This window comes from Plectropomus leopardus, chromosome 12 (assembly GCF_026936395.1).
Source record: "Plectropomus leopardus strain MGB_pleo_1.0 chromosome 12, ASM2693639v1, whole genome shotgun sequence".
NCBI lineage: Eukaryota > Metazoa > Chordata > Actinopteri > Perciformes > Serranidae > Plectropomus > Plectropomus leopardus.
This window is the reverse complement of record NC_142187.1, coordinates 22,956,610-22,975,774: the sequence shown is the minus strand read 5'-3', so window position 1 is coordinate 22,975,774 and position 19,165 is coordinate 22,956,610. Positions and strand designations below refer to the sequence as shown.

At 37.4% G+C, this 19,165-nt stretch overlaps 1 long non-coding RNA gene across 1 annotated transcript in view; it reads right to left on the bottom strand.

Moving 5' to 3' along the window:
- The window catches only part of LOC148188100 (uncharacterized), a 139,828-nt gene extending 123,212 nt beyond the window's left edge, over positions 1–16,616 (bottom strand). Inside the window, exons 1-2 of the long non-coding RNA XR_015778166.1 lie at positions 16,050–16,616; positions 14,089–14,223 (exon numbers count right to left, since the gene is read on the bottom strand). This is a non-coding gene — a long non-coding RNA (uncharacterized LOC148188100). The remainder of the gene's footprint in view (positions 1–14,088; positions 14,224–16,049) is intronic.
- Between the last annotated feature and the right edge of the window lie 2,549 nt (positions 16,617–19,165).

The window sequence follows — 19,165 nt, the reverse complement described above, 5'->3', positions numbered from 1 at the left end:
GCCTGTCGCATTCGATTGGAAATAATGACGGCTAGTGCAGTGGCTGCAATAGAAATACACCTGCTGATGTTTTGAGCATCCATTGCCATTGCTTTGTTGGATGTTATCGCGAGAGGATGAGTTGCATAACATCACTCAGTAGAAACGCAGTAATTTCGCAATTGTGTTTTATCGACATTTTTGAAAAATAATATACGTTTTGCACAAATTTGTAATGTAAAGCTCACCTAGTGTGACAGAGCCACAGCAAAATCTGTGCCACAGAAGTCAGTCCAGTCAGCTCTCTGTCCTCATACTGTCCACATCATCTCATCCATCGTATCAATTACAATGCTCACCATTGTTCTTCTTCCCGTTAATAAACTAGCCCTTTTTCCTATTCTCTGTGTTGCTTGCCTTGAAACACCCACCCCAGCTCCACCTTCCAACATGTACTTCATGCCACTGTGGCAGGCTGCTGCCCTCCTGCAGAGAGCTCAGCCAAGATCTGCTCCAGCCTTGGACCATGCTGGCTTTAGAGTTTGCATTTTGATGAGTCTGCATCATAGCATTTTTTTTTTTTAGCAGTTTGTTTATGCACAGCAAAGCCTCTTTTAGTCGGTGTGTTTGCATTGATTTACTGTTCTGTTTTGTTTTTAATTTAAGCTGGCTAGTTTGCTTTGGGCTGGGGCTGAAGTGGGTTGTATTTCAGGTGTATGTATTCAGGGAAATATAGTTTATGAAATTACTAAGCAGAAGGCACAGTATCATTACTGAAGGACAAGATGCGCAGCCCATTTAAGTGTACTTTTTTTTTAAATCACTCTGCTGGAAATGCTGAAATGAACACTAGCACACTTTATATAACTGGAAAAGGCAACAAAAAAGTTACTGTTCTCCAGCTTCCTCCTGCCACTGTTTTAAATCAAGAGATGGGTCAGTTACAGCAGATAAAGTCCTCTTAAGTGCAGCCAAGAAAATTGCTTTGATTTCACTCCTCTCACAAATGGGGAGGGATCTTATGGATCTTCTAACAATGCCACAGACAGAGGAGGACAATGTCTGAAAACAAACTGAGTTCAGACCCTTTTCATCCCAAAGTGGTGCAGAGTGGGCTATAACTGGGCAGATGGACAGAAAAAATGAACAAATGGAGGTGAATATATAATTTATGGAGAGAAAAATATATCCTTCCATTTCATGTAATCCTTTTCTAATGCAACCTGTTACATAAAAATGGATTTTTATATAAATAATTTTTCTTCTTTACCACGCAGCATATTGGACATATGTGCTAAGTGCTGTCTTAATGAACTCATTACTTTCCTTCTGCTTCAAAGCCATTTGGTTTGCCGTCTCTTTACATCTTTTCCCAGCGGGTTTAGTTTCAAACTTTCTTGCAATATTAATATGCATTTTACTAATGTTCTTGTCTCAGCTCATATAGACTAATGTACCCTAAACTGTATCTTTGCATGCACAAAATGATTGTACATTACACTACTGCCTGCCACTTAAATACTTTGGTCTACGTTAGCAGCACGACTGTCTCACACAGAACTGCTATCTTTTAATTGTTCATTTATGGTTAAAACTGAAGAGTTTGCGTCACAACCCAAATGTCAGTGAGTCTACATGGAGTTGGTTGTGCAAAATTCATGCTAATGATGTTCAAGTCATCACAGAGCAGGACAAAATGTGCACGGGTAGCTTAAAACCGAAACATGAACATGAGCTAATAATGCACTTCTGAGAGAGGGTTATGTTAAACTTTTATGAGACAAAAAAATCATGCAGATAGAAGGGCTGGTTTTCCAAAACACGTAACTCTCTGAGGAATATCCTGGATTTGCTGTGGGTGGGGTTAACATGGATTCATCTGTGTCATGCTAAGCAAAGGGGTGCATATCATAGAGTATGGGGAAGGAAAAAGCTATTAAAAAAACATTCTGTCAAATGAAGACAGAAATAGAAGGTAATGAAACCAGTTTTAGGAGTACATATGCTGCTTTCTAGCAAGCCAGTCATGGTCTGGAAAAGGCTGAGGATGCAGGTTGGAACTCAGCCACGCTGAAGCCTTATTTGCAGCTTCAAAAACTGTCCATCGTACAGTATGTCAGGGCTGAAGAGGGAGGGAGTCTCAGGAGAGTAGCATGTTAAGGCATGGGATGGGATAAGAAGGGGCCGCTGTCGCTGTCTGAGCTATGCCTTGTTTTGAAATGCAATTGTAGCGCTGCTTTTGGGCCAGTCAGCAAAATCTTTAAAGTGCTGGAAAACAGCTGTGAGATGCTGCACCACCATAGTTCATCAGTGAGTTCAGAGGTTCAAAGAATTCATTATTTTACTGAACAGTTAAAAAGAGCAAAAATGAACGCTATTCCACGAGAATGTGTGGCTCGTGCAATGTCTCTCCCTAAATACAACAGCTTTTTTGCGCTGCTCTCAGACACCGTTCACAAGTATTTAAACCTTTGAACCCAGAGCAAATCGTCTGATTTAGAAAAAGACATGGGGTAGGCAAAGAGCAACTTGAGAAGAAATGAGCAAAAAATCAAAAGCAAATTTATCCGAAAATTTGCAAGAAAGAAAGAAATAAAGAAAAGGAAAGTAAAAAATAAATGCAACAAGGAAAGGACATAAAAAAAAAAACATTCTTGGATTTAACAATAATTCTCTAACATAGTTTTCTATATATAATGATGTTAATTATCGATATAATTTTCTGGACATTTTACTTAGCTTATGTATAATCATTTTCTAAATCTACTGATTTCTTGCTAATTTTGGGGGTCATTTCTCCTTAGGTTGCTCTTTGCTTGTCCAATTAGCAAGGTCCACGAAATGAGACCACAGCACTACTTTCCTTTTATCCTGACACTGGCTCCCCACTTATTTCAGGATACACTTCAAAATACTTTTAAAAGTCTATAAATCTCTGCAAAGTTAGCATGTCGTTTGTGGAAAAGAAAGGCAGGGAGCAGGGCTTTTTCAATAGCGGCTCCTTGGCTCTGGAATAGCCTACACTGTGGTGCAAACCCTGTTTTGCTTTTAAAGTGCGCCATAAATAAAATAAACTTGAAACATGAAACCAGCAAACACATGGATTTATTGGGAACCAGGTTTAACAACGAAAAAATATTCTATTTAGAAACTCTCACACAACTTGTGCAGCATAATCCATGTCTCATTTATTCAGTCGTATGTTCAGTACTGCCTAAAAACATGTATTTTTGCTAAATAAAGACCTTGAGTCTAACTTTAAAGAGATCATATATTAGAATGTGAAAATGCACGTGTTTTGGGAAGTTCTGAGCGAACAACTGGATATATGATACTTGGATTATACTGCATATGTGAGAGTTTGTAAATGGATAATTTAATATAGTTTTGCTGTTGTCCCCTATTGAATAAATCAATATGTTTTGCTATTTTTTTGTTGGGGCATGCAAAAATGCTTTTCCTCTCATTAATCCAAGGTAACAAGGCATGACTAACCGATATCCAAATGGTTATTTTGTGAGTGAAATAATCCTTTAAGTGTTCACTGTAGACACTGAAATTGTCAAGATTGTGGGTCCTCAAAATCTGATTTCAAATTTCTGTAAGAGCCATGTTCAATCACACTCTGATGCAAGAGCATCTCCAGGTCCACTTACTAGTTCTTTTCTTAACAACAGAAATTCAATTACAAGTGTGCAGAACATGACAATCCATATTTGTCAACCACTTTTCTTTCTGTTTGTGTGTCAGTAATAGCAAGAGTAAACACCCATATGCACTACAGGGTAAAGAAACTGTTCTTTTTCACATCATTACTGCAATAAAGTGATCATTAATAAAAGCAGCTTCTTCCCCTCTGGTTCTGATTAGTAACAGGCTAACAAGGAGTTGTAGTTTGTACCTTTAAAAATTTCCCTCTGCACAGTCAGCTTGTGTCCATTTAAGGCAATCTAGGCTTAAGCAGTTCTGGTATTGTTGCTAAGCATTTGCCAGCTGTATTGACTGACTTGCCAGCCTCGGGAAAACCTCAGTTTTCATGTGATTAAAATACCATATAATCCTATAATTTCACCTGGTCGCTGCAGACGTAAACAAATTAGTGTATTGTAGAGCATAATATGCTAAGCACAATTTGTAGCCAGTGGCCGAGCACCATGATGCACATATTGATTTTGCTGTAAAGTACACACTCAGGGGGAGTATTCAAACAAAAGGTCAAGTAAAATGAGATGGAACTTTCTTATTATAATACTGACATTCCCCATTTCGTTCAGAGTCATGAACTGAATCCTTAGTCACCACTGCACCCTAGAGAGTAATGCAACACTTTCAGTTCATAAGTGCTTCAAGGACACTCTATCCCATTTACTTTGGAATTGAGGTAGTTATTATCGTTACAATTACGATACCATATAGCCTACTACAATGTGTCGATGGGAAACTCAAAATGGATTTGTACGAGGTGAGAGAAGCTCTTCTTTATATGTAAAGTTAAAAGGTGAGAGACAACAGCGTAAAGGGAAAAGAAGGATTATTGGTGCCTGCTTGGTGAAACTGCTTTTTGGAATATAAATACAGAACAGGCTCTTCCCTTGATGAGGATAATTATACTGCTTTTTCTTCAATCAGCTTTCCAGCTCAGCATGGGACCCAGGAGTCTAACTTGGATAAATTTTTCATAGCCTTTCAACAGCATTCAGCTCCAGCCAGTAGGAAACTGACATAAGAGGAAAAGGATACTTAGCTAACCCAAATAAACAGCATCAGCATGTACAACCCAACACGGCACTGAATATGCTTCAGCCCTCTGATATTGTTTTTCCTTATGAGACAGGATCCTCTACTCTAACCATTATGTGCCATGGCAACACGTCTGAACCTTTTGCTTTTTCTCTCACTCCGCTACTGTCTCTCCCTACAAGTTGTCAAATTACCTCAGGAAACAGTGAATTTAGGTACTAGATGCTACTACAGCCAAACAGGAGACGAGTAAAAAATCCAACCTGAAATACTTCAACTCTCTCAGGGCATCGTATTTCCAAAAATGCCAGGTGTAAACTAAGAAAAGTTACAGCAAGGTATTTACAGGTGGACTACCATGTACTGCAGAGTGAAGAAAAATTGCACCAGTAAAAGTCAGGCATTGGTATCACAGAGAAAAAAAAGAGTTTTTTTCATAGTCACTTTATGCTTCAGCAACAATCTATCATAACAGAGGCAGACATTATTGAAGCCCTTGACAGTGTACAGGTCAAACCCCAAAGATGGGGACACCATTCATTGTGCTCCATTTAGCAGTCACTGATTTTCCAAGATTCTTGACATGCCAAAAAGCTGTTGTATGGTCAGCAGCCATAATACAATGATAATCAAAGCAAATAATCTAAAGTCCCTCACTAGAAATGTCTTAAAGTATGAATTAATAATAAGTTTAACTGGGTTTTACCACATTATCGTTTTTAAAAAAAACTATGAAAAGTGGCTGGATGCAGATCTACTACATTTAAAATAAAGAGTTTGTTGATGTTGACTGTTGAAACCTTCCCAAAATACAGGATGGTAAAATAGTGATGTAAACTAGTCCTTCACTGATCCATTTCAGTGCAGCTCATGTGAGCAACTGCTCTGTACCTGGGTGCTTTTATATTAACAGGAGATATCAGTCAGTGCTAGGATTTTTGCTACAAAAAATATTTCAAAAATTAGAAATAAAATTAAAATAAAATGATTGCCAAATCTATAGGTAATAGTAAGTTGTTTTGTTGATTTCTAAAAGGAAGACAATGGAATATTAAGAGAAGAAAAGGGATTGCAACTCATAACAAACATTAAAATTTGATAGGCTGTTTAACGTTACAGCTTGATCAGATGTTTATATCTGTGTAGGTCACAGGGACAATATTAACTAATTGCTATCAGTCAGGGTTTATGCATTAAATTCATATGGATCATAGCAACTTCAACAGATACACGGAGGGTTAAAGAAGAATTTCCACATGAATTGTCCTCACACACTTTGCAGTGTAAATAAAAAATGTAGTCTTCACACAGAAGTTTTTCCTTCAGCTTTCATTTACTCATCTGAGCAAGTCACGTGTCTTATCGAGGTCACATCTCATACGCGCACATGCCATCCTGATTGTTTAGAAGAACATTTCCTTTTTTTTTTCATTGTGTGAAATGCGGATTTTCTTGTAACATAAAAAGACAAAATAGAAGACAGATCACTGCGCACAATTACTCTCATTTGTTTTGACATTATTCCTTGTGCTATGTATAGAATCGAGAGTGTTGCCATAATGTGTTGCCATGTGGGAAGAGTCATGAAGCCAGGGGCTAACAGCCGAGCCAGTCAAAGCCAAAGTCAGAGCCATGTCCGCCCTTCACATGCACTCTGCAACACACACATCAACAAGCCTACAGTACATTTTCAGCCACTGACTTTCATTGCAAATGACTGCTCTCTGAATGTTTCCAGGCTAAGTACATTCCTCACAGAAAAAGGGTTTTATATCATGTATTTTACAGATTTATTAAAGGTAATGAAATCTGTGATCTATATGCTCATCATCCCCCTCCTACTTTTGCCGGAGAAGCAGGTTTTAGCCCATAAATTTAAGTCTATATACAGTAGCCTGTGCCTATGGTGCATGAAGAGGAGGGTTTACTCCTACAGGGACCAGCCCTTGGCAGGCTCACTAATGGGATATGGTCCACAGCTCCACCTGTTCCAATGAATTTCTCTCCTTGGATCAGCCAGACAGTGTCACGTGAGAGCCTGCAATTGGGAGGTAATGGGGAGGAAGTGGTTTGAGAGACAGCAACGATCATCCCTGATTTCATGGATATTATTCCAGCAGCCATTTAAAAATCAAACATCACCCCTACTCTTTCCGAGGGGGAGGGAGGCAAGAAGTTGAAAAATGACAAAAGGCTTCAAGGACAAGAACCAAGCAAAAGAGCCCTGACAGCCCAACTTGTCGTGGTTTTCCAGAGGATGCGGCGGTGTCAAATATGATTATTTTTTTTGACCGCAACAGAGTGACAGTGTGGAAAATTCCTCTGGCTATTCTATTCCAGAAGGGTATCTCTGCACATTAAGTAACCTATATTATGTATAAACAGTGTTTGACAGGTAATTATTTTAGACAATAAAATGGAAAGGAAAAGTTGCATGCACGCAGGCACAAAGGCCAAGTCAAGCCTGCAGTGTGCCTTTCACCCCCGCTCGACGCTCATTTGAAATATAAATCATTTTTACTCCAACACTGAGCCCCACTTATCTTTTCAAATACACTGTGCCTTCATGGCAGTATACACGGTTTAGTGGAAATCCATCTTGATAATTGTCATATGCGGAGTGGAGTGTGGACAGAGTGAAACACGGTCACGCACCACCTAACATGTGCTAAGAAGAAAATTTTGTTTCATGGGCACTCACACCCTCAGTGTACTTTAAATCATTTAAAGTGAAAATGTGCTCTTTTGAGCAATGTTACTGCAGACCGCAGTGACAAGGAAGATATAATCTAAAGAATGGGATCATTAAAATGAGCATTAATATTGAATGGGGCTGTCAATCAAGCCTTGTCTTATCCTTCACCGTATTTATTGTATTCTTAGCTAATCACTCTTCGTTTATGGCTCCTTTCATTCATTCGCATATTGATTTTGTGTGTGTTGTGCGTGTGTGTTGTGTGTGTGTGTGTGTGTGTGTGTGTGTGTGTGTGTGTGTGTGTGTGTGCGCGCACTTGCGTGTGTGTGTGTGTGTTACCTCGGGGTGCTTGTTCGCTAATAGAGTTCTTTAGTCACAGATCTGTGTGACAGGTGGCCCTGCTGGCCTCTAGTGTGTGCTCAGTACAAGTGCTCTCCTGGGTGAGAAGCTGTCACATCCACTTACACAAGGGAACAATTCCTCCGTCCCCCCTTTCTTTAAACACAACTACCTTCCTCCAAAAACAGACCGCTTTCACAGTTTCGCCACCTCAAATTCACAATTCAGCCTTCCCCAACTCTCAGCAGCACGCAAGCACATGCGATATAGCCTACTGTGTGCACAAATATCTGCAACAAAACATCAATATCCTCTAAAGTTCATTGGTGAGTCTCTTACCGAAAAGTATTGAAATCTACTGAAATAAAACTGGCACTAATGCAAGTTTCCATGCTGGTGTCTGGAGGATATTTTGGCTTTCCCTTTTGACCATAAACACACACACGCACACACCAAGTAGCCTACAATACACTACATGTGTGTCTATGTTGGAGAAAGCAGTGTGAAGACCCTTTTGTGTTGTGGTCTATGCTGGAAGAGCTGTCTCTGCACAGAAAAGTTCTTTTCAGTGCTTTATACTTGCCAGTTGAACCATGTGGGGAAGAAAATGTCATTTTTGTTCTGCATCAACTATATGTCACCACAGGGAAATATTCCTCCTATGCATGCTCTCCAAAACATTCACTGTAGGCTACCAATTATGCAGTTTGAACTCAGGCAAAAAAAAAAGACATCTGAATTTATGAGTTACTGCAGCCTTATACTACATTACATGCTTAAACAGAAGAAAAAATATTGTATTAAAATAAAGACATTGCTGGTGAGGTCACATTTCTTCTGATTACTGACTATATTGGCAGTTGTAAGGTCCTGTGCAATTACATGTGGGATTATAAAGCTGATTAAATTGTGATTCTAAGGCTTGGTCATCCTCTACTTGTGTCAAACATACTTAATATAAGAGAAAGCACTTAAACATATATTTTAATTATAATAATATTATATTCTAAAACATTTTTGTCCTGTAACATAATTTCATATAAAATATTAAGAGAATTATTTATTTTGTTGCCTGGACATTTTTCCTCCATTGTTTAATAATATCTAATAATCCGTTTTTTGTAGTGTGCTGTTTGTAGGACATTTCTCGCCAAGTTACTCATCACGTTTTTCCTGTGTTTTTGAAAGAAATCAAACCAATTTTATCAGGTTTCACACCTTTAAATGTTAGTTAAAGGGTATGAATGAAGCACAAGAAATCTGATGTCAATCCGGATGTTCAAGGGTTAAAAGATTGACAACAATCTCTTGTCTGTATGGTACAGTAAATATAAAGCTGTAGCCATCAGCTGGTTAGCTTAGCACAAAAATTGGGAACAGGGAAATAGCTAGCCTGTCTCTATCCAAAGCTAACCGATTTGCCTAGCAGCAGCTCTACAGCTTCGACACAAACACATTATTTGTTGTCTGTTTAATTCATACAAAAACAGAAGTGTAAAATGTGTTATGGGCCTTTATGTGCCAGACTATTCCTTGGCTAGGCACAGTAACTTCAGATGAAGACCAGATTGTCAGAAGTTACTGCTCCTGGCCAAGAAACAGCCCAGCACATAAACCCCCATAACATTGCAATGTGTTGTTGTAGGCAGATTTTGTTAGCATTGCACAGAGCCAGGCTAGCTGTTTCCCTTTGTTTCCAGTCTGTGTGCTGAGCTAAGCTAACCAGCTTTTGGCTGTAGACTTATCAACTACACAGACATGAGAGTGGCATGCACAAAGACGCTCTATAACAAAAGATGATGTATTACAAGCTGTGCCAATGGCATGAAATGGTATACACTTCCTGTCTCCTAAGTGCCACCCCCTCCCCCAGCTCATTTTGAAGTGTTGTGAACGTCATGTGGATGATTCAAAGCAACACAACACTAGATACAGTACAAATTTAATGTTTGCACCTTATTTTGAATACAGTCGGGTGAAAAAATAACCTTATTGAGCTAGTTTACTAGGCTATTTCCATTCTTGATGCAGTATTTTAGGCATTAAGCCTTTACAGTGTTTGTATACCGACAGTGATCGTCTGAAATATCACAAGCTGAGATTTTGACATGACCGCAAAGCCATCATCATGTCATTAGAGGGATAATAATGATGGAAGTATGAAGAGCTTCAGCTTCAGCTGGCAGCGAGCTCATACTGTGACAGCACATCCACCATTAAGTTAATATTATATAATGCCACTGGAGTTGTCACTCAGAATCTAAAGCCGTATGGGTCTGTGCGGGATCTGTAGGTGGCAGAGGTCTGTGTGTTTGAAAGCACACTGGCACCATCCTGAGGCACCACACAGCACCTGCATCTCTTTAAGAAGAATCGGCAGGGTTATTCTACAGGCGCCTTCTAGTGAGAAAGGAGGAAAATACTCAAATATTTAAAAGGAAACTAATTAAAGACCTTATTTGTAAAGCACTCTTTGATTATGTCTGCGTTGTATTGTTATTGAAATATAGTCCACAGTTATTCCATTTATATTGACAGAGTATGCTGGATTTTTAACCACTATATTTTATCAGATACAAAAAAGAGGTTCTACAGTTTACACAAACGGTATATATAATGTAAATAACATAACAAAACTGTTTCTTAAGTATGTTTCAAAAATAATTTTGTTGTTCTCGCTTATGATGATTGAATATATAATCCTTGGTTTAAATGAATTATTCTTACATTTTTGTAGGATTTTTATCAGTTATTGACACAATACCATTCAGGCAAACAATAATACATAATAGATCATAAGCTCTGACTATATTCTAATAGATGTGTTGCTGGGCTTGTTTTTGCTCCTGTATCCTGACCTGGGGCTATAAATCTATAGTGTAAACAATGCATGCACACAGAAGCCCTGAATGGATACTCCACTAACCACACATAAACTGGTATATTTAATGATAACGCGCAGTAAGAATATATGCAAATCACACATGCTGTACACACCATGTGCACAGTCTTATATAATGTGCCAAGTATTATGCTGATATTAAAAAAAATAAGGCGAGAGAGATTCTATTATGCTATATTATTCATTTGGATTGTTAGCCAGTTTTATGATGCCACTATAATCTTGATACATTTCTGCAGTTTACGCACCTATTTATAATTTTTCAGTTAAACATGAACTTATAGTTCGACTTTATTCTCAATATTTCAGTGATATACATGGTAATTCACTTAAAAAAGTTGGGGTACTTTCCTAAGACGGATAAATGATCGAAATTGATTAGGAGAAGTTGAGGTAGCCTGAATTTTAAGTCCTTAGTATGGGTCAAGTTCTAAAAAAAAACTGTAGGGTTACCACACATTCTCATAGACAAATTTCAAAACTTTTCAATACCTTCTCAAGATATATTTTTTTGCTTGCCCAGCATTTTTCAAACATCAGATTCAAACTTTATTCAAACATGATTTCTGCTGCCTGGTATACAAAAACAAAGAGACAGAACCCGAAAATAAAAAAGGAGAATGTACACGAGGGTAAACGAAACGTCACACATCAACACATATTTGAGTTTCGTTACCCTGGCAGCTATGGACAATAAATATGCCTTTAAGTTAAATTATGTTGAAGGTTATCTATGAAGGACGGTTTCATTACACACAAGATTCAAAACTTTCTATGATTTTTACTAATCCATGACTTTTCAACTAAAAAATGTAAAAAATGTAGCTTTTCCATGACCTTGGCAATATTATGTATCCTATTATGCAACACAATAACTTCAGCTATCTGGCATACACAAAGGGAGGGACGAAATACGTGAGAAAATATAGAAATATATGTGATGCTACACAAAACGTCAATGACGCATATTTGAGTTATGTTACCCCAACAGCTAGAGAAAATAAATATGCCTTTATGTTATCCACAGAAGATTACTATAACAATCTCATTACACACAACATTCCATGACTTTTCCAAAATGTTCTACTATTTATACTTACTACTTACTATTATACTTTTCCACGTTTTACATGACCTTGGAAACCCTGTGTATCCTACACTTCCTATAATGCAACACAATAGCAGGTCCCAGTAAAATGTAATCCCAAACTAAGACACATCAGATGAAGTAATCAGAATTTTCTCAGACTTTTTAAAAGTGACTTTTTCTCTGGCTGATTAGTACACCTCATTGTGAGTGAATTGATCTATGCCCCTTTAACAAACAGATGTTGTGTGGTCAATGGTCTCCCACTTTCTAATTACTTTGCCTTTGTTGTTTTCTGTCGTTTAATCAGTGGCTTGATAGTGTGGAGCTCAGGACATCTGTTGCCCTGTGGGCAGTGCATGCAAAGCCTTCAGTCTGTCTTTTAGACCACCAGGCGGCTCTACATTCTGTCAGCAAGGTGACAGATGAAATGAGCAAGTGATATGTTTCTTTTCACGGGCCTGAATCCAACATCAGTCTATTTTTGGAAAATGAAGAGGAATGAAATGTTACCAGCACTGAGCTGCTGAGCGGGTGTCCATCTAAGAGCGGATAGCTGAGCAGAGTGCAATGAAAAGGACGTGCTTGGCACTGAGGCTAAAGAAGCAATGCTCAATGGCTATTCACCAGAGACTGATTTATTAGGGGAAGTACACTAACAAAGGGCTGCATCAATGAATACTATGCATAGTGAATCAAAATATTTAATTTAATTGGTGGGAATAGGAGTTACCAGAGAAGTTTTATTACTGCTGTCTTGTTAGGGAGACTCAGGGGGAGATTTTAAAGTAAAATACAAGAGGTGGAAGAACCTTTCATGCCAGAGCAGCAACATCCAGACAAAAGCCTCTATCACTGAAAACACATTGTCTAAAGTGCATGGCCTTATTTATTGTCCGGCAGCCTCTGCTGATTGTTATCTTTACAATCAGCTTGAATGGCTCTCATTCTGTGTAACAAGTACTTCTGCTTTCCCAATGTTATTGCACCCTCCCTTAGAATTTGCCCTTCTTGGAAACCGTAACACAATACATAACCAAAATCAATTGACAGCATCATTTGGAGGTGCTCTGCAGCTCTGCGATTTGTGATTCTGCTCTAAAGCATGTAGTTTGTGTTTTCTTAAGAGGGTACCTTTAACCCCAGCTGGATGGAGCAGAACGTGTGGCTGACACTAAAGGGTGTTTGGCGTTTCCTCTATCTGCTGGTCCTGGTAATTTGAGAACTAGTGTCACATTTCAGACTCAAAGTGGATGAAGGCAGAGGAATAAAGAGAGTGTTTGGGGCTCTGGCGTAGTGCTACCTTATAACACTTCTAGTGTAAATAAGTGATTCTCTTCTCCCTTGGCTTTGATGCCTTTAAAGATGCTTTGCTCATTGACAAGCAGTTATGTAGAGAGTACTAGAATTATATCATATTCAAGTAAATTACTGATATAAAGAGTCCCTAAAGCTTAAACAAATTGGGATTTCAGACTTTTTTAATACCACACAGAATTAAAATTAAGACCAATTTTGCAGTAACTACAACTGAAGGTTAAAAACAACATGAATTCAATCAATTTCTTAATATTAGGTATAATTTTGCCTAAATATTTACTGTAACATAAAACATGCATTTTGGTGACAAGATGTATATGGTAAATTATTATGTTTTTTTTTTTCAAGTTAACAGGTATTTTGAGCTTTAACCGTGTGATGTGAGAAACAGAATTAAAAAAACATTCTACTTCTCATGTTTTGAACTTGATTTAAGACATTTTAATACAAATTAATGCCTTATTTTTAGACTAATGGATTCAATGCATTTTAAGACTTTCTAAGGATCTACAGGAACCCTGAATGTATGATACTACTGTAAAATAACTACACAACACTGAGGTTACAAAATAAAAAGAATTAAATGTCCGCGTATACACTGGTGGAACAACATCACACCACCAAGCTCTAATGTCCAAACTACCAACACATTTCTATAGGTGGCACTTTGCAGCCTATGCATACCACTTATCATCAAATATAAATATGATACATACCCTCTTCAATCTAGCCATATTAGAACTCGTCAAAATAAGACAAAATTCAGACAAAAATGACCAAGAATAAAACAAAAGCATATGGGTACTACTGCAGGTGCGACAAGCAATATCAAGCCACATAAATTAAACACTTCAACAGTGGAATAAAACATCACAAAGTCGACAATGCAGAGATATATAAACAGCATAAACTACACAGCAGCTGCAGCCAAAAAACACACTTTTATAGCAAAGAGAGAGCTGCAGAGTTTTTGCAGAACCACAGCTGCATACTAACAACAATCAGGGAGCGTACTGTTGTACTCACCTCTCTGGATGTTTTATTACTGGGAGTCCTGTGCACCGCGAAGTCTTCCTCAATCTGCTAATGTAGAATACAATCTGTGGCTCCAAGGTCACAATTAAAAACCAGGGTTTCTTCCTTGGTCACGTAAAAACTGGGCTGAAAGAGAGAAAAAAAAGTAATAAAATTAAATTTATGTATGGATGTATCTAAGTTCATGCCCCTAGCTAGCTTATCAAGCCAACACATTTAGCATACAGCACATACAGGAGCATCTGGTAAACTAACACACAGGTCACAGCATAACTTTTCTTAACTTTATTGAAGAATACACATTTACAACAATAAGGCAAGTTAACCATATTATGAGAGTATATGGGCATGAGTCTGAGTAGAAGAAGAATAAAGGGAAAAAAGGATGAGTGAGTCAGACAAAAATTAAAAAAAGAAAAAAAATACTTAACAGAAAAGAGACATACAAATAATATATATAATACAACATAAATCGGACAAAACAAAGTTAATTGGTCTTCATTTGAGAGTAAATTATTTAGTAAATAGTATATTGTCTTTTAGTGTCTGTTAGATTGTACATTTGTACACATTTTGGCATTTGCATTTTAGTTCATACATTTTAGGGATTTGCACGACAACAAAAATTCATTAAAGAATTAAAGCTTTGAAGATGTAGTAGAAGATGTTAGTCATCAGATTTTTCTTTTCTTCATTACTACCCCATACATTACATCCACATGTGAGCTGAGAGTCATTGGAAAATTCAATAAAAATATTGTTTGATAGAAAACAAGCTCTACTTTGATGCTGTTTTATGCTTGCAGGCACCTTATGTCTACTAAAGTACAAAAACACAGCGTTAATTACTTTATTTTTCTTGAGAATATGAAAACGGTTGGGGGCCCACTCAGCACCCTATTGGAGGCCAGATTTGACCCGCAGGCCATAAATTGAATATAGCAGGTCTAAATCATTCTTCCACTTGTTTCCAGCTGTTACACAAAACAATAATCTATTTGCCAGCCTATAGAGCCCCTTTTGTGAAACCGGAAATGTTGAGTATCCCAAAAGTTTTACATCATAAATGTACAGTATGGGTCAACCCAACACTAAGAAACTGCCAGATGCTAGCTTGCATATGTTGTTCAATTTACAAAATTTGACTAATTTAAAAGCAAACTTACATTATCGCATATATCAACAGTACTTCAGTTTACTTCACTTTAGGCATTTCACAGGACACTGAATTGACTGGATTAAACTGGTAACTTACTCTATTTTATGTTTTGGAAAAAAAGTGAAATAACTTCATGTAAGTTAGAAACTGCACCATATTTATGAACACATGAGTAGAACAGTAGTATTTTAAGACCGTTGCTGTCTCCCTGACAATGTATTTTTGTAAAGTTATGCAAATTAATTAAATTGTGCAAACTGCCCAACATATGCAAGTTAGCATCTGGAAGTTTCTTAATGTTGGGGGCCCATGATATACATTTATAATATAATGCGTTGGGGTACTCAACATTTCTTTGTTGACTTTGCTTCAAGATTCAATTCAAGATTCAAAGTGTTTATTGTCATATGCACAGTATGGAAACATGTTTCCCTGTACAATGAAATTCTTACTTTGCTGTCCACAGAATGCCTAAAAAAACGTTTAGCAAATATAAAAGAAATATGAAATAGAAATTTAAAAATTTAAAAATGTAAAAATGTACAATAGAAAAAATATAGAAATTTACAATAGAAGTAGAAGTAGTAGTAGTAGAAGTTGCTGGCAAATGGACTAATTCTAGTCAATTACAAGCTACTGCTACAGTTAATTAGTTTGTAGCTAACAATAGGCTACTAGCTAAGGGGCTATTTTTTAATGTTACTGTAACATTAAAAATGCCAGCTTCCCTAGCACAGCCTAATTCAGTAACAGCTAACTAATAAATTAATTTTAAACTTGAACTCAAACATACCTTGTTGGCAGCTTATTCAGTGTCCATGTCTTCTTTCTTCAAGAACATATTTTATGTAGTTTAGCTAATGTTTAAATTTAGATTGATAGCATCAGTTTTCTTTGGCGCTTTTTTTGCAAGGTGTTTTTGCAAAAAATGAGCTCTGCGGTAATTAGTTCCACCTGAAGGAGCGCTATATTACTACAGGAAGGAACTATAAACGGCGAGATAAAAACTATTAACTAAAACTAATAATTTGAGGCAGAAATGCCATACTCAACCAGAAAGTCCTCTTACACCTCACTGGAGGAGGTTTGTCGGCCAGCCTTTTAGCAAATAAGGTTAGCTTGCTGACACAGCAGGAAGTATTATTGGCGGTGTGTGTGTGTTTTTCGTCAGGTTGAGAGGTGCTATAAACCACTGACTGATAAGTTGAACCATTCCTTTATAACCAGGCCGAAAAACAATAATACTACCTATTATATACCCCTTTATTACATTACTACTATTGTTCTGTACTGTTTTGCTAACCCCGACCCGCGTGCGACTACTGGCTATCGGCCAGTGCGCGTGCATATCCCACATATCTCTTCCGGATTGTCAGTGCAAAGTGCTGCATTCACGTGCTCCTCGGATATTAATACATCCAGTCATTGGTACATTATTATTATTTGATGGACATCAGCTTTTCTTGTTTTGCATTCGGACGCCTTTTAGTATTAAAAAAAAGTATTTAAACCTTTGAAACTTGAGCAAAATTCTCCAGAAAACATGGGGAAAGACAGGAGGGAAATAAATAATAACACCGAAAAATAAACTAAAAATGAATGTTTATAAAAGGAGGGAGGGAAAATTATTAGATAGTTACATATGCAAAGTGGGGGAGGCACTTCCAATTTTTTTAAGCACTGGTGAGGGAACTATGTTTTTTAATTTGGCTTGGGAGAGGGACATTCACCTTGAAATTGTAGTATTTTTTGTATTCATTTTGAATATTCTCAGAACCCCAAAACTCATAAATGGCTTTTAAAGACGTTTTCATTACAAATCTCCAAAATCACACAATTTATCACAGCCATAAACTGTGAAATATGATTATATATGGTGGAGGGAGGGTCATACATTTTCCCCAAGTCACTCAGGGAGGCTCAAGGAAAAAATATTTGTAGTTCTGGCTACAGGGTCATGAAATTAGGAAAAAAAGTTGGACCCCAGCCACCCCACTAGTATAACTACACACTATAAATAAAGTAGCCTACAGTCCCTTACAAAGTGATTTTGTCCCAAACGTGTTGCTGCACCAGTACATCCCCCAAAACGAAGATAATACTGCTTTACCTGACTAATATTGATAAATAACTCTTCTAATTAATCTATGTCACTCTACATGGGCAACAATGGTCACACCCTAATACCATTTCAAAAATGACGTGAGCAAAAGAAATTCACAGACAATATGTTTTTTAATGAAAAGCTTATTACACTCAGTTGAATAAATATTTGCTTTTTTATTAAACTGACAAATCAAAAATGTACAGAACATCAGGAGTAAAAAAAAACATCTGAAAGAAAGATGCAGGTTTATATAAGGCATACAGACAGCAAAAAAACTATAGCAGATAAATAGATGAGAAAATAAATAAGTAAATAAAAACAGATAGGCTGCACCAAACTTTTTTTTTTTCCTCCATGTTTCTGCATGTGACAGCAACTCAGCAACTCCTGTCTCAAAATGTCCTCCATATTTTTGAGTTGTCCCAACTTGAGTGAGCATTTACGTGAATTTTCCAAGTCAGGAACTAATTTTACCGCTAATTCTGACACAACATAAATGCAGGGTCACATTTTTGTATTTGGCTTTTCTTCCTTACATTGTTTTGTTTTTTTTTCAAACGACTTTTAATTTTACTCTGCAACAAAGTGACTTTGTTACACTTATCTGTTGAAAAGTAGCCTCTAAAGTTTTTTTGTTATAACCCTGATAAGGGCAAAGTTTTGTGGAGTAAAGCATTAATTATCTGTGATGTGCGGCATGAATATTAGTGTAGGATAAATATTGTTTATGTAGTCAGCTGACATTGGAGATGTTGGTGTTTGGGCTGATTTATTGTGATTAATGCTTCTGAATGATCATTATCGTGGTTAGATCACATAACTCTTGTTCCCGTATTGTCACATTTCGACATTATTCACCGGGATTTGCATATAATTGGCTGACCTTGGTCTGAACAAGAGCATTTTGACATGTGGATCGATATCTATGGTGAGGCAAGCTCTATAACTCATAATAATAACATATTGATCATCCTGGTCGATACGGGAGTTGTCAGTAGACGTCTTGGTGGATTTCTCTCTCTCTGGTTTTACAATGAGTGTAACACTGGTGTTATTTTGTTCCTCATCAGTGATAGATAGTGGCTATGCAAACTGATGGTTGTGCTATTGAGACATCCAGATAACTTGTTCTGAGTTCAGCAACATTAGTGAGATAATTAAATCTCTCCAATGGCAACACTGACAGCAGATTGTAAACTCAAACTGAACCCAATGGACTAACACCTTGTGGAAGAGCCGGTTTATAATCAAAAATTCAGTTTGAATGCTTTCCCCGTAAATATTTTCTTTTCCCTTTAATGCTGATCCTACCAGACATCCCATTTCCTTCGCTTTGAGAGTTGAGGCTGATGGTTTGCAGCATCTGCAGCAGGCTCCTGTGGGTTTCAACCTGACAGCTTGTCTCCACGAAGGCTTGGTAATGAGAAAGACTGTGTTCATTCTGTCTACACGTGTCAGAATGACACATACACAAGTGTTTTTGGAGCCTGTGTACACTGTGGTTTTCCTTAAGCATTTCTTGACAAGTATAGCAACCAAACACCAGTAACAACGTTCAGCCATTTATCTACAACATCTATTTGCCCAAGTTTGAAGTTATGATGTGCCACTTTTTAGTTGTTTCTGGTGAAGGCTTTTGGCAAGCAATTGCATCTAAATGTGACAAATGTGTTGTAAAACTCTTTTGGGTGTTGTGTTGCAGCGCTAGGTTAAAGATACTGGGAGAAATGACAGTGAAGTTGCAAACTGTAGCAGTTTCAGTGCTATGCATGTGGATAACTATGGCTAATTTTGTTCTCTAA